The sequence below is a fragment of the Ptychodera flava genome, chromosome 1, assembly GCF_041260155.1.
Source record: "Ptychodera flava strain L36383 chromosome 1, AS_Pfla_20210202, whole genome shotgun sequence".
NCBI lineage: Eukaryota > Metazoa > Hemichordata > Enteropneusta > Ptychoderidae > Ptychodera > Ptychodera flava.
Genome location: NC_091928.1, coordinates 46,149,738 through 46,165,636, shown reverse-complemented (window position 1 = coordinate 46,165,636; position 15,899 = coordinate 46,149,738). Strand labels below are relative to the sequence as shown.

Sequence of the window (15,899 nt, the reverse complement as noted above, 5' to 3'; positions counted from 1 at the left end):
AGTTGGATTCAAACCTACATCATTTGGAGTATAATTTTTTATATACCTGGTCTGCAAAGGACACCTGTGCCCGATCAGGCAGATACAGCAGAAGTGGCACGCTTCAAAACAAAATAATTTATAATTTATTTATTAAGAGCGCATCTTAATTAAGGAGTCGGTTAAAAAAGCAGTTCCGCTGGGAATGCAGGAAAATATTTAATGATCTCAGCATAAGAAAAATTTAAGACATCGCCAGGCCTGGGTTGGATCTGCAAAATTGTGACTTGATATCCGAGAAAATAAAACGATCATTACCCTCATTCCCAGGGTAGTCTTCTGTGACGTACTGAGGCACTTAATGCCTTCACAATGATATGCACTGCTCATGTTGCTGTCTGGGGGTCACTGGAAAAGCCACAAGTTGCCTGCACTGTCTATGCCACACTGGGAATAATTGTACCATAACAAAAAACATGATGAAAAGCTGACTCATATGTCTATTTTTCCTTTCAAAAACCAGCAAATGTTTCTTTCATAGTCGAACTTTTCATTGATTCTTTATCTTTTGAACAGTACATTTTCGAAACTCTCAAATATCATTCTGTCCTTGAGATAAAATATTCTTTACGGCTTACTCTGAATATTGAAATTTTCTGCATGTACATGACAATAAAAATTACCATACAGCGTGATTTACGATTTAAGGTCTTTCTTCTAACCTTGTTGATTCCTTAAATCCGTTTTGCTTCAAACTATAAAAACCTCATGAGTTAAATACAGCCTTCAGTGTAATAAAACCCAGTTCATTATGAATTTATGTTAACATTCATTTCAGCTGATGTTTGTACTTTGCACGTTATGTGTACTTCCCCCAATTTTTGACAAAATTTAGCTCCCTATTATGTCAAACATCTGTCATCTGTACTTTATTTTAATAGCTGGTCATGAGAAATTCGTTCACAGCATACCATCCACGAAAAATTTATTTCAGCATTTAGGAAATATTAGGAAATAATGCCACAAACAATGTGCCAAACATTCAGTATATTATTACACAATGATAGAAATGAAAATTAATCTTTTGCTAACATTTGCTGCTATTAATATACCGTGAAGCTATAGATTACAAGATAATGTACCGTATGTACCCTATCAAATATATGCAGATTGAAAATTACGATTTGCAACTCTGGGCAAATATTAAGATGTCACTCCGCAAATTAAAATTGATTTGCAATGTACATCTTGTGTCTGTATATCAAAACTTTAACCCTTAAGGTAAGATGGTTTACCAATACCCATTGTTTAAATGTTGATTGTGGGCCTGTTTTACATGGAATTAAAGGTGAATACATGTAGTTGACATTCAGATTTTGACCCAAAATAAAGAGAACATGCAAAGACCAATCCCATGCCATATGCAAATTTATGCAAATTGAAACACTGATGACAGTCTGCACTTCAAACTTGATTTACAGTACCTCCTTTCAGATATTTTTACACAATTTTTTTTTAAATTATAAAGCCAAAAACAGAATGCATACATGAATCTTAAAAACATTAGAGTACAAACCCATATAACACAAAATGTCTATTACTTGCCCACTTTGCTGCCACTAGAGTTTAATGATTGCTAAATATCTGAAATACCCTGTATTTAGACCAGACATAATAAAGGCATATCATTAGAAATAATAGTTGCTGAAGTAGTCTCCCACTTAAATAACATTTTTCTGATTCAAGTATTTTTCTGAAAATTACAACATGCATCCTTTTGATCACAGAATTACTTTTCAATACTGCCATAATTTCATTCTCAATATTCAAGTTCACTTACAAACATTTCAGTTTCATTGATATATCTATACCTTCTTAAATGACGCTGAGTCAGATTGGACTTAAAAAAAAACACTCTTGAAATTTATCCCAATATTTGAACATTTCTTTATGAGTTCACACACATGGCAAAAGAAAGATGCCAAACAATTTGTATGTACAATTAGCCGTTTTGAGCCCACAGAAGAAACCATGTGTTCAAACACTTTTGCTTTTCCATGACACACTTCACCGATTTTTTTTGAACAACAATCACATGTCAGCTTCATTGTATCTTGGCCTTATTTGATTACTGTATGTTCACTTCCTACCTATGTCTTCTATTTCACCATTGGCTCCTTGAAGTTATTAGCGACCATCCCACCAAAACTGAATGTTCAACGCGTTCATTACACGCACAATTCACACTCAAACCGCGGCCTGATTATCTTTTGCCGCGGCCTGATTATCTTTTGTTGAGAAGGCAGTTGGAGTCAAATCGTCCAAAAATCATGAAATCTGTATTCTGTGTGACAATGTGATGTCACTGTCAAAAAAAAAATCAAATCATTCACAGTCCATTCATGTTCCTTACTTGAAAGTGACGTATTTTAGTGAGTCACCAAAGCAACAGTTGCTAGGCAACAGAAATTCTGCCCCAGTGATATAGTTCACAAGGCCAGATGCACAATCAGAGCCATGAAAAGGCTTGCCTTTTCATATTTTTATCTGTAATAACTGCTGAAAGACTACAAAGGATTTTAGTGAAAAAAAAGAACTACTTTGCATTTTCACCATGACACCTTTTTGAATCATTATTAGAACACGGTAGCTCATTCCGATGGATTTCAAAATGTGATAGCAAAGGACACAAGACAGTTTTTGTCTTAATTTCATAAAACAGCTCTTGTGAGTAATTTTTTGTACACTTTTATACACATTGTACAACATCCATACCTAAAAACGATTTTCATTTGATAGCCATGAAGCACATGCTATGACTGACATGCTAGAAAAAAATGGTTTTTTTTCTCTCAAATTTTGCCAACAGCCGATAAAGAAACAAACATCACAAACAGCATTACAGGTTTCGCATTTTTCACTTTTTTGAAAAGTGAAAAAATACGATATCAGTTCAGCCATCAGCTATTAGCATACACATCTTATCTATCAATATCAATGTAGCCATCTTTCTGTTGCTATTGGAAACACACAATAATAGCTTGCTTCTCACAATATTGATTTTTGCATTACAAATTTTGCAGTGTCGTCAGACGCTTTTTCGATTTGGACAGAGATTTTCAAAATATTTTTCATGGCCATGTCATTTTTTTGTAGTTGCATTGGTGAATGTTGTAATGATGGGCGCCTTTAAATGATTTGGAAAAATATTTTTATTCAGGCGGTGCAGTCAAAAAGGATGAAAGCACTTCATCACTGAACAATATTATGATAGATTGTTGGAAAATAGGACACAAGTTGCTTTCAGAGTCAGTGAGAAAACATCACTTCCTTTGTGATACTTTGTAAGATCAATATTTAAACTGCAGTCTATACGACTAAAGATTTGACGCCAGGCTTTGGCACACATTTACAAGGTGACATTTCCTGTGGATCAAAGTCACGTTCAACTGCAGACCAATTAAAATTTCAGGCCATTTTCTAGTGAGCTGCCTTGCGAGTCACAATAACCTGTCAACAAAAGCATTTCACCCTATGAGCGCCTAAGTAAATTTTGTCTCCTTTAAAAAATATACCCCAGTCAATTTTTTTTCCAGATTGTCGGTGAAAGTTTGATAAAAAATTGTAGCCAATGAAATGTGATGTGCATTTGGTCTAAATTATCACAAAAATACAGAAATAATACAGAAAAATTCACCAAAAGTGGTAAAATATTGCACTAAAATTTTGGTGGGAAATTTCACCTCTCAAAGGGTAAATCTGTAAATAGCACAACTTTGAAATATCTGCCTTTGGAGTCGGTATTTGTGAAAGTAACAGAAAGAAAATTACTTTTTAATGAAAATAAAATGTTACCTTTAAATTTAGTTTGTTTAATAGCCAAAACAATTTTTCACATTCGTAAATACGATCGGACATCAGTCCAAAACATCTGTGAAAGATTCTCTTCAAGTCATAATAACCAAGCAGAGCAAGTACTTACCCCTCAGATCTCTTATCAATAGCAATCTTACTATCATTTTATCAATATTTTCCATTTAAGTCTAAACAAACTTCAAAGGAACATAATTTCCTCCATTCAATGGGCAATTCAGTGGACCAATTTGAAGTAATTGATTGTGCTTTTGTTGATTATGACATGTAATATGAACTGTCTGAGTGCGTACACCATTCTGTCTCTCAGAGTTGAGCTACAGAGTGAAGAAATGCATTCTGGGAAACCTCTGCAATGAAATGATATAATTTGAGCCTGTGAAAATTGTAAAGAGCTGTGAAGCTCCTCAAATCTAGCCCTGGAAACTGCCTTCACTGAGAATCAGGTACCAGGAATTTGGTTACTATTATGATTCACATTTTTCTGGAGAATAAAACAAATTTTACAGGGTTCTCCACAAGGGATTTTGAGGGTGGGCCACCCCTCTGTTTTTGGAGCAATCTATTCATATGTTAATAACTGCACAAAAGAATACATTTTCACAACAAAAGAATATGCAAATTATGCATTGTTATGTAAATTGGCCGCCCCTCTGTTTTTCTAAGCTGTGGAGAACACTGTTTACCACCCCTGACCAGTATTTCATCAACACCATTGCAACATTTACATTTATAATTTAAATGTTGACTTTGTACATAAGAAAAATTTGATTTCTGGACTGACTGTATGGAAGCCACTGATACCGGTGGGAGAAATCTATTGATAGGTAGGTAATGGAGAGGATATAGGACATTTCTGTGGTCAAAAGTCAACCATGAGTATTTCACAGCTCAGTTATCAGGGGCTCTGTTAATAGCCACAGCTAGGTCACTCAATCAGGGATCTCCTCATGTGAAACTTAATTACTTCACACCTCAAAACTGAAAGATTGATTGAGCTTTTGCTGAAATTTTTCCCATGAAATTTTTAAACCATTCTCTCTGAAAATCAAGAAGAAATGTCAAGGGTCACCATGCTAATTTTGGTAAATTTATAATACCTAACGTTCACTGATATTTGAAATTCAATGTGGCTGCTATGCCTACATTATGAACTGTATGGGGAAAAATTAAGTCTGATTTGGACAAAAATGAGGCTGTGAAAAATTTCTTATCCTAAAAAATTTCATCTTCAAAATGAGTCCACAAAATTGTAGCAAGACATGTATTGCAAAAATTTGAGAGACACATTCTGCTGTAAAAAACATGGAAGGTTTATGTCTTTTGGCATCCCTATTTCCCAGTATATGGATGCACCACCTCTATCGTAAACAATGGGAATGTACAAAATCTGGTAGTGAAAGGGTTGAGAAACAGCAGACTCCAAGTTGTGACTGTCTCACCATCACAGTAGAATAATTACACTCTTATAGAACTTGATAGTGTTTCCTCTTTAGATACATGTGTATCTTCTTTTCAAATAAATTGCATTGAATACTGGCCGTATGTTGAATATAAAAATTAAAATTCAACCAGTCGAAATAGGGCATTATAATTTTTACAAAAGTAATGTACTGATAAGCTGTCAATGCTAGGTTTACATGCAAATTTACAAGTTCTTCATCCACATGCATTTTACAGTAGTACCCTGGCTGTAGCCTAAGGGCAGTCAGCAGTAACAAGTCAAGCATACACATATATTCAATGACAAGTCGTACAACCGTGGCCTATAAAATGCTTCTGAAATTAAATTGCCAGACCTACTTTTCTGAATATTACATTCAGAGTTCAGAGATAGTGTAACACTGATGTGGGTGAATATCACCCCTGACTAATAAAAATGTGACTGCATCACTGGATTTAGTTTCAGAGAGAAACCTCCAGATATATATTGTACAAGTAGTTATAAAATAAACCCATCCCATATATCTACCTCTGTAGCAGTCTAGCAATCAATGTAGAAACAATTTTAGTATTAGGCTGAAAATAATTTCTCTTGGTAAAAGGTTTATCATTATCACAAACAAAAGCAGAAAGTGGATATTAATTATTTGCTAGCACTGTTTAAATTAATTCATTTCTTGTTGTCATAAAATATTTATAAGTAATTTACCTCAGTGTGTATTTAGGCCAACAAAATATAAAACCATGTGTGTTTCTGGTAACATACCGGTACATCCAAAAATTAGGGTACGTAGGTGGGAGGAATTGTTTTCAATTTCATCCTTTGTTGGCTGAGACCCATAAAATACAGTAACATTTGAATTTAGTCAAATTTTTTTGGAAATGCAAACAAAATGTCAAAAGACGGCGGGTTCTTCTAAGGTTGAGTTGCATTACAGAAAACATTATTTTTGTCTTGTTAGTACTGTACACAGTGCCTGATGCAAAAATGAAAGCCAAAAAGTATATACCTGTATTAGCATAAGTTAACTTGAGCAATTGGACCTTCAAGAAACAAAAATCCTTGTTCTTTTAGCGGTGTGGCCTTCTTGAGAATAAACTTTCCAGGTAAATTGATTTATCCCTAAGCACACACAGCTATCCAGTTACAAGCAGAGACGAGTGCCGACAGATGACTTACATTCATCAAATTCAGGTTCAAGTACGATGACGATGACGTTGGGAGTAATTGAATAGCAGAATCCTTCTCTCCTAAGGTCTGAATATGAACAGTTGGGTGCTGTCTGCCTAACCCCAGCAAGTATTATGGAATAACAATTACTCCAAATGAATCCCGCTGAGGGTAAATATTGCGCAAATCATTTGACATGTCCTCAGACCACTGCCACAGACTCTTAGACAGCTCAGGTTCCAGAGTTGACGGAGTGCTGGCAAACATTTTAATAGAGCATAGAATGACGCACAAGGGCTGGATATTTCTACTCTGCGACCATTACTTCATACAAATGGTATTCTTGCAAGGTTGAGCTTGTTAAGAGCCAGTGTCCTGACTGGGTCAATAACTTGCACATATACAGGCCGGTACTCACAGGTCAATTCCCCAAAGAAAAATTGTCTTTTCTTAAAAAAGGCAAATTGATAGAAATGTGGCATTTTGTTTAAAAATTAATAAAGTTGACAATTAGCTGCTAAAGTATGATACTAATTGTCCTACGTTTGTGGGTGAATTCTCAAAGGAACATTTAATTTCTAGAAAAGAAAATTAGTGCAGTATTTTGTTTGAAGATTGAAATTAATATTGTGAACATTATGTCGGGTGAGTACAACATTAGCTGTCCTACTTTGCAGATGAAATTCCACTGAGAACAATTTATAAGGCGCGTGCGCAGGCCAGTAACTAAGGTACATTTTTTATCAGACATAGTTAATGATCTACAATATAAAGTCTTTTAGGCTTTTTCTTGAATGTGTTATTTACCATACATCCATGTATGCATGCAATATTGTACTGAGGAAAGGTCATAAAGTCTTGTCTTCAATTCAGTATGAAGGAATGAACAGAATGCGTGGGCTGGACTTTATTTTAACAGAACTATAGTGTCACAAAGACTTAAACCACCCACAGCATCAGAAATGTAGCTGAAACAAACAAAAATAATTTGCTTTTTATTAAAGCACCATAATAGCTGTGTCTGCTCAGCTTTACAGTATTTTTGTTCCATTTGTATTTAAAGACAATTTCTAGTCCTACTGCCAAAACAGCCACACCAGGGGAGATGTTATTACATGTATTTGCGATAAAAACGTAAAAAATAAAACATTGAAACATATTTGCTAAGGAATAATAGGGACGAAACCTGATATATATGGTACTTGTAGTCATGAAACTGTGTGTACAATGGTCCTCCAAGGTATTGGCGTGATTAATTTCTTTGTACTAGGGGGTAATTTGGAAATAATCATTTTTCTACAACTAATTGGCTAATACTAGGATACACCACCATTACATTGTACCAGTCTTTGCATGAGTTGGCCTTGGGTTTGTTATAAGAAAACATGTAAAACTCCAGACACCCTTCCTCCGCCAAATCAGCATGGAAAACGTCCGGGAGATTGTTATGGTATTAAACCAACACTAAATGACAGCCTTGTGGTCTGATCAGCTCCACTGGGAACTGACCAACTATATACCCCTGCTTGACCTTCTCAGTGTTGTTCCTAACACTTTCACACTGGGGAGAGCAAATAGCTGAAATTATGCCAGCACAGAGCTTGTAACTGCATTGTAATTAGCTTGACCACAGTTAATGCAAGGTTAGACATTTTGAAATGCACCAAACTGGTATCCTCTTTCCAAATAGAGACTGGAAAACCCCTCCAAAAGTCAGACCTAAGGCCATTTAAAGAAAATTCTGTGTTAGCCATCCTTGGATGTTTGAAAAACCTACCAGCCAGCAAGGGAAAAAAAATACAGAAGAAAAAACATATTAACATAAGCTCAATTTCTATTTATGATTTCTTTTGGAAAATAATATTTTTATTTGTAATAGTGTTAAAGTTGTGTTTGTTTTCTTAATTTTCTGTGAAAACCTACCAGCACACGGACGGCAAACAAAGAATTTTATTTACAGCACCTAATCATGTTTAATACGTTGAGTAATTTTTGGAATGATTCTGTTGTATAACTTAAAGAAAACTTTTTTCAGGTGATTTTGCTTTGTCTGGCACTTCAAATTATTTTTACTGTCGGGTTAAAAATTCCATAGACAATAGGATAAGCAGAAAGTCTCTATTTAGAGATGTATATCCAAAACATAACTATATAATTTTATACTTCTTTAAAGTGAGCAGGCTTTTCATAACAATTAATTATCCTTTATACAGATACAAAAGATCACCTTTGCTGACCTTGGCCATCTAGATGCAGCCACAACTACTTGTACATGTGAAAAGTACATGAAAACTGTACTTCCAAGTAAATGCCTGATCCTGTCTGAATGGAATTTTTGTGTCGTAAGTTCCGGTTGCTATAATTTTCACTGAAATATAATCGGAAAACACAACTGAAACTGAATCATATTTTATACTCACCATATCTGTCAAGGAAATGTGATCGCCATCACGGAAATGCAAGAATTTGAACTCTAGACATTACCACACACTGAACTGATCAATTGTGGACTGGGTCATTTTTTCTCCTATTATAGAATCACCAACAGGACTCTTTTGACAGGTTCATATCATTCCATTCCGGGAAAATGTTTGCGCGATTCTAAAAATTCCACACAACCCGTAAATCTATTCACTTCCATCATGAACTTTGTTTTCGATGAAGAATCAATACCAAACGTAATGTATGTGAACATATCAGGAGATGGAAATTCAAACCAACCATTTATTGATCTTGAAAATGTACCAAACGATGCAGATATGGAATGTTTAGTAGGAAGTATACATTTGGTGTCACTTTAATCACTTGTGTTGTCACTATGATAACACTCTGTCAACCCTCTATTGGAATGACAAGCGATACAGCTTGAAATGACAAGCCATACAGCTAACATAATGACAAACCGAAAGACTGCGAAACTTAAACAAGAAACATTTTTTAATTATGTTTCTTATTTTAATATCACTTTTGTCAACTACATCTTGTCACTGATAATATCACTGCATTTATCTTTCACAAATTCTATATGTTGATATCAGAATTATTTTTTGAGGTTAAATGTTTACGTTTGGTAATTTTTGCCAATTCCATTTGATGAATTGACAGTCTTGTATTTTCTATTTCTGAGTATGTCACATTTTCAGTCAAAAATTGTCACAGACGCACACAGTCCAGGATGAATTGCAAAAGACCTGGAACATGGTATATTGTGTTCGACCCTGCCATACATGCTGGCTGAGATATTGGATGATGGATTTCACTGGAAGAGACAGCTTCATCAATTGATTGATTGGATCAATCAACTGATTGATTGATTGATGGACTGACTGATTTAAAGTTGGAAATGACCAGCTGACCAGAAGACCAGAGGACCGGAAGACTGGGATGGGATTACAAATTGACTGATTGACAATTGATAGATTGATGGTTAGATATGACAGAACAGAGTCACAGTGAATCAATACCAGTCAGCGAGGTCATTGCAATCTCTGATATCATTTCATGTAATATCATATCACATTGATGTAGCAATTTGCTGACATGTAGCCTTGGCAAAATACCATGACATCATGAGGCAATGGGTCCTGTGAAGTAGCATGGAAGGTTAATGCAGACATGGTTGGTTGGCTAATTTATGGCAGATTACAGCATTAGCTGGCTGGATAACTGGCCTGTTACACTGGTGTTGAGTTCATACTGGTAGTTAGTTTTGGTTGAGAGACATGTCTATGCAGTAATTCCATCAACTCTGCGAGACTTATTTATTTATTTATTTACTTATTTATTTATTTATATATTTGCTTATTTATTTACTATTTTGTTGCCATTATTTATTTGTCTATGTTTATCTATTCCTTTCTTTATCATAAAATTTGCTACAAAGTGGCAAATACCTTCCTAAAGAGCAAAATTATCTATATTTATCTAAATCAGCCTCAGCTTGTTTCAATCTACAGTGTTTGGTATTCATTCCATTCTTTCCGTGAACATGTCCGCGACACAATCGGATACAATCCATGGTTCAAATCTACTGAATTCAACCTGAATGATATCTATGTAAACGTGTTCATAGTCAGTGATTGGTCAAATGAGGACAAAATTTAAAAAAAATTAGAACATATATTCTTTTGATAATATGTTTGACTATTCAGTGAACAAAGAGATATACTTTTTCAAAAATTGGAAATTTTAAACAATTATATTCAGAGATATATAAAGTTAACTCTCTTTGTCAGATTATGTATTCATACAGTAGCTTTTTCCTATGTATCTGAAACTAATAAAAAGTCATAAATTGCATTGAATGCTAAACAAAAAATAAATGACAAACTGGATGGTGGCTGCCGTTACAGCTAGGAGACTGAGTATTAATGGTTTGTACAGGCCGGTGGTTTTGAACTGAATTATGATGTTACTGGACCACTTCATTGTAAAACCACCAAGAAATGAGTTTTTTTGTATTCAAATTATCCAAATACTTTATGCAAACACCTGCACTATGTGTCAATACAGAATTCTATAAATTAATTCCGTCACACTGACAGAATATTGCAGAATAATTCTATACCTTGTTTTCAAATTATTTTTTCCTGCATAGAGGGTGTATTTGAACAGGAAAAATTATCTAATTCTTTTTTATGTAAATGGAGCACATACAAGGGCATTGAGAAAACTAATTAAGACGCAACGGCAGTGAATATATCTCGATGAACTACTGTCAATTTTCATGTGAAAATATTACTTTAACTCGTTACCTGCTGGGTTGTGAATAATAAAAAATTTGGTATATTTCATCTTTTTTGGAATTGCATTTGTATAATATATATTTTCTTTCCATCTGCGCTGAACAAAATACATTCAATACGACAAAAAAGTAGGTTAAACATAATAACTACAATATTTACAGGGCTATGTATAATCTTTGCATGCTATAAAACCTAAAGCATCTAGCAATGGACCAGATCTATAAAACACTGAAACATAACATGAACTATAACACTTCCCTTGTTTTTCCCAGGAATGACAAATATTTTTCCATTTCTATCTTGTCATTGCCATAGAAATCGATACGCTTGAAATAACATTTTTTCCATTACCAGAGGGTCACTTGGTAGCAGTATATAATCTCACTGCATACTGGCAAAGCCTACACATTAACATTTTCTTCCATACCAATAACTGAATTGCGTGAATGTACAAAATTACCTGTTTTCTTGGTAATTATTCAATGCCTACTTAAAGGTTATAACTTAAAAACCTTTCCGTGAACTGAATTATATTATTTTTTCCCTCTGCAAAAGATTAAATTTTCCAGTGATAACAGGTACCATTATTTGATTTGAAACTAGTGTTTGTACACTCTTTGTAGAATCTACAAAATTTCTAGGAATTCTTATTTGACAAAACGGTGTAAATTTTCTCTGATTCATGCACCAGTAGGTTCCCTACACTAACACAGTTTCCAATATTTTTTTAATCAATGATAAACCGAGCTACTTTCTTTCTGTGTTATTGTTTCATGACTTGATCTCACATGATTATTATTGCTGAAAATAATTTTTTTAGCAAACCAAATTTCCCGTAACACGTATGAATACACAGAGCTGAAAGCTCCAAATTAATAATGCAAAAAGTAGAATAATATAACAATCACACAGGACAATTGAATATACATGTAGATTCAGATATCGAGTGGAAGAAGCAATTACTTCATTCTTCCCATGAGTCAAAGTTTAGCACATTCATACGACTGCAACGGAAGTTATACTTAGTCACAGTGAGGTTTAATTCTTTGCAATTTCAGATTTGGGAATTTTACCCCTTGAACATTGCCCCTATTAAACACTTTTACTTCACAGACACCACTTATTATACCCAAACCCTATACCCCAAATCCTAGGTTCTGAATAATGACCAGGTTGTCAAAAAAGCCTGGTTGGTATCAACCTCTTCACAGTATAATGGGGTATTGGGGTTAGATATGCATTCTTGGCAGTAATGTATACTGAAGACAGTTATCTTGTTCACATTGGCAACCCAACTGAAATTTGGGCCGACGCAAATAATTGTCCTTTTGGGATTAAATTTGGTCCGTGTCCACACTTACCGGTACCAGAATTAGGGCCGACGCAACTTTACCTTCCTTTGTGACCTCTGACCTGTCAAAGTTCAAAATGGCGTATTTGAATATGGCACGCTGTTTCTACTGTTCATGATTTTCCTGTGTTTTTACGCACAAGAAAAGCAAATATGACTACCACTCACCCTTTAATCATCGGAGAGATCTTCACCATTTATTGGATGAGCATATGGTATATATAAGACCGCGGTGGAGAAATAACCAGTGCGCAACATTTTTGACATGCCTCTCTAGTCTATTACGTGCACTGTGGAATCGAATGACATGGTCTCGTTTGCGGAACAAAGGTTGGTGGGAAGTTCAGCGTACATGGGATGATATTAAAATGTAAAGACTGGATTGAAAACTTTCGATAGGTGTAAACTTTAGTTTCAAACGTCGTTTGTTTTGTGCGAATAGTGTGACTATAGTTCAACTTCGATCCATAGCGGAGGCCTGGTCAACTGGGACCAGGGCCGACGTAACGTGTCCACACTGGCGATTTGCGTCGGACCAAATTTTGCGTCGGCCCTGAGTCGGCCCTGAACCCCCCCTTCTAACCGGGACCAAACTGAGTCGGCCCAGGGCCGACTCAGCGTGTCCACATTGGTTTTTTACGTCGGCCCCGGCCCTGGTCGGGACCTGGGCCGACGCAAAGTCGTCAGTCTGAACGTACTAATTTTCGGGCTAATGTGCAGCATCTCAGAAGCGTTTATCTAACTGGTACTTGGCCAAATCTTACCGTTATTACTGAATTATACACAATAGCCTCCCTAAGTTGCTGTGAATAGTGACACACAACCAATCAGATATAACCCTCCGAGCCAGGTGCACATCAGCAGACATAGGATGCTTATACCCCTATTTTTTAAACTCTCACTCAGCCTAGTAAATGTACCAAGGTAACCAGTAATCCTGATGTCTACTATTTCAATCTGTCATCTGTTTGTCAATAATTCCATTTCGCAGCAAAATAATGTGATTTCTAAAATGGGTCCCAATTTGTAGTACATATTAGGATATGATACTCTCAGGCACTGGAGGACTCTGGGTCTCCAAAACAAACAAACAAACAAACAAATGGCAATTAATCTGGCACCTTCACATAAGATGAACAATTGTGTAAATAAGAAATAACTGATTATCTACCCTACCTGAGGTTCTTGTAAAATCTTTACTACGAATGGAAAACTTCAAAGCCAACAGATCTGTAATATAAAAACAAGAGATCTTGCCTGTAGCACAACATTGGTATATAAATAGTATATGTGATGCACTATAGTATAATAATGCCTCCTTCATGGTGACAGCTTAATGCATTACAGTGATATTTTTGCATGGCATCAAGGAGAAAAAATACAGCACTGGGTGCATGAGAAATTAAGACAATGGGATTTGGCCTAGTGGTTCTGTCTGTTGCTTCTCTGCTAGGTGACTGGATACTGTGGGTTGTGAGTTTGAACCCAATTGAAAACATCGTATTTGTGACCACCCGGGTCCATACCTTTCCAACCATGGTTAACCATGTTTAACGATGAAAAACCATGGTATATGATGGTAGGGACACTGCAATAAACCTTGAAAGAATCACATTGCGGAAATGACAAATAAACAGACAGCTCAGAAAACCGGTAATCTCTTATGGCCCTGCTTGTTCCACATCTTATCCGGGAAACGTCATCAAACTCACAATGGATAATGGATAGTTTCATGGATCCGATGATGATAATGATGAAGGGATATGACTAAACTACATGTACCATAACCTTGGATACAAAAATAACCCAGACATATGACAAATTATCTCCACTTTATTCATCACAAGTCAAAGAAGGGTTACCTTTGCTGGAGAAAAAAATTCACGCATACGCAAAAAACTGCAGCAATTACACTTGTATTTATTTTTAGTGCTGCCTAAACAGTCTGTTGAACTGTTTAACAGGTTTACTTTACAGTCAGGAAATTGAAACAGTCTGTTTCTATTTTTAATATTCAAACTTCAGCCCTGGTTCTCTGTTCATTGTCCATTTTCCGATTTTTTTCCTCCTACAACCAAGAGATTAAATGATGGTATTCTAAAAGATTGGCTTTGGTGACTATTTTGAAACAAAATCTCTGTATGTCCCGTGAATACTAATAAATCTATATCTTAAACTGCCATGGTGATACTAAGAATGATTACAATTTCCAACAATATGGCTAAATTTAGATTTCAAGTGATTTACAATATAATACTGCTCACTGTGGTGACACAAAAATAGAATTAGATATATTCAGTGATTGCAGAGCTATGAGCTGTTTTACCAGAGTTACAGCACAGTCTTTCACTACAAGGGTCAACACAGCTGTGACGTGTTGACATCGAGAAAGGAAAAATTTTATCTTTGGTTGAGATTGACGCAAGAAAAAGCTTGGGAGGTGGTAGTTGTCACAGGGTCCAAACTGAAATTCGGAATGAAAATAAAGTTCCAATCCAATAATCTAAATATTTGTGAAGTATATACCATTTGGTCACGATAGCACACAGATATCAATGTCAGGCTAATATTCATATCAACAAAAACTGATCTTTCTATAATTCAAGTACACCTTATCTTGAAAATAATTTCACAATTTTTAGCACTCCCAATATATGTATCCAAAACGATCTTTGGCATATGCATCACATATTACACAGAATGGTTCCAAAACATGATCATTTTACTAAAAATACACATCAGAAACTTGGAACATCTAAAACACAACATGGTTTGCATTTTCTGTGAACACCAGTTTTCAGTGAATTGGCTTTGCAATTTCCTCTTTGCACTGGCTGAGGAAAAAATGTTCATGAACAACTTAATTATCACTTTCTGCCAATTTATTGCAAGCGGCAAAAGTGACAATATATCTCCTTTTCATTACAAAAATGCCACATTTACTTGATCTTTTTGATTACAATAATAAATTTACTTATTTGATAAACTAGTCTGGGTTTTTTTAAATCTGTTATTATTGGGATTTTTCCAAAAACCTTTTACATCAAATACTTATAAAAAAGCTGTTATTAGGTCATACTTGGCCTTTAAATATAACGTTGACAATAATTGAATTACAATGCAATTTTTTGACTGATATTAATAATTCTGGGTAAAGAAATACAATCACAGAAGGTCACTCTATTAAACCTTTGAGAGCTGTAATTTTTCCCGCCAAAATTTTCGTGCAACATTTTACCAATTTTCACTAATTTTTCTGTAATACTTCTATAATTTTGGACCACATTGACATCATTTTTAATGAGCTACAGTTTTTGATCAAAATTTGGGAGAAAAT

The 15,899-nt window shown here is 35.1% G+C and overlaps 1 protein-coding gene across 4 annotated transcripts in view; it reads right to left on the bottom strand.

The window, feature by feature from the left end:
* The window catches only part of LOC139139162 (tetraspanin-18-like), a 67,331-nt gene that overhangs the window by 30,416 nt on the left and 21,016 nt on the right, over positions 1–15,899 (bottom strand). For 2 of the 4 annotated variants that reach the window (XM_070707972.1, XM_070707980.1), the window contains exon 2: positions 13,739–13,792. The exons of 1 other annotated variant lie outside the window; for it this stretch is intronic. The gene's annotated coding sequence lies outside the window, so the exon portion shown is untranslated. Of the gene's footprint in view, positions 1–297; positions 427–13,738; positions 13,793–15,899 lie in introns of all 4 variants that reach the window. One more of the 4 variants, XM_070707988.1, reaches the window with a different exon arrangement.